Here is a 1555-nt window from a genome sequence, read left to right as displayed (position 1 = left end):
TCAGCATTTCTGTCTCTCTTGGGTGAATCCCCAGCAGTGCTATTGCTGGGTCATAAGGGAGTTCTATGGATAGTTTTTTGAGGCACCTCCACACTGTTTTCCAGAGCAGCTGCACCAGTTTACATTGCCACCAACAGTGTAAGAGGGTGCCCATCTCTCCACACTCTCTCCAACATCTGTAGTCTCTTGCTTTGTTCATTTTAGCCACTCTGACTGGTGTGAGGTGGTATTTCAGTGTGGTTTTGATTTGTGTTTCCCTGATGAGGAGTGATGTTGAGCATCATTTCGTGTGCCTGTAGGCCATCTGGATGTCCTCTTTGGAGAAGTGTCTGTTCATGTCTTCTGCCCATTTCTTCACTGGATTATTTGTTTTGTGAATATGAAGTTTGGTGAGTTCCTTGTACATTTTCGATATTAGCCCTTTATCTGATATGTCATTTGCAACTATTTCCCCATTCTGTCGGTTGCCTATTAGTTTTCTTGATGGTTTCCTTTGCCTTGCAGAAGCTTTTTATCTTGAAGAAGTCCCAAGGGTTCAGTTTTGCTTTCATTTCCCTTGCCTTTGAGGATGTGTCATGTAGGAGATTGCTGCGGTGAAGGTCTAGGAGGTTTTTCCCTACTTTCTCCTCGAGGGTTTTGATGGTTTCCTGTCTCACATTTATTTTTGAGAGACCGAGAGAGAGCATGAGCAGGGGAGGGTCAGAGAGAGAGGGAGATACAGAATCCAAAAGCAGGCTCCAGGGTCTGAGCTAGCTGTCAGCACAGAGCCCAACGTGGGGCTCCAGCCCACGAACCATGAGATCATGACCTGAGCCGAAGCCAGATGCTTAACCGACTGAGCCAGCCAAGCACCCCTCTCGCAGTAATTTTATGAACTAATTTTGGATTTATCCAAAAATAAAGAGTACAAAACAAAGGATATGTAAGTAATTTAAGAAAAACTAATGATAGAGGAAAGATAAATATAACATCATAAAATTTTTGAAAATTAGACGCCTCTATCTATGAGACCATCTTATAATAATTACTACTACCAGAGAAAAGATAATCCTTCCTAATGGACACAATAACCTGTTTGATTAATTATTTGTTTAGATTATAATGAAAACATGACAATTTAAAACAACATTTAAGGAAAATAAATGACTGTGAATATCTACAAGAAATCTGTTCAACAATTTTATGAAGACTGCCTAAAGAATTCTGATGAACAGAATGGAGATATGCATTGGTCAGTGACCATGTAAATTAATTATATATTTATGCTGATTGATAGGTGATACAAAGGAAGTATAAAAAGGAGAATATGAATATATTTTCTTTGTTTTTGTTTTCATTATTTCAAGAAACAAGCTAATATTCCTAAATTACTTGTAAATATTTGTATCCTCCACACTGGAACTCTCGTTGAAGGAGTTAAGAGTAGTAAATTGTCTTGTGCAAATTTCCATTCCTTCCAGCACCTACCAAGATAACTTGTATGCATATGACATAAAATAGTAGCTCAAACATATTGTCGGATGATTGGCTTAATTATATATGCTCACTTCTTGAA

Source organism: Suricata suricatta, chromosome 11, assembly GCF_006229205.1.
Source record: "Suricata suricatta isolate VVHF042 chromosome 11, meerkat_22Aug2017_6uvM2_HiC, whole genome shotgun sequence".
Taxonomy (NCBI): Eukaryota; Metazoa; Chordata; class Mammalia; order Carnivora; family Herpestidae; genus Suricata; species Suricata suricatta.
This window is presented reverse-complemented; position numbering follows the sequence as displayed.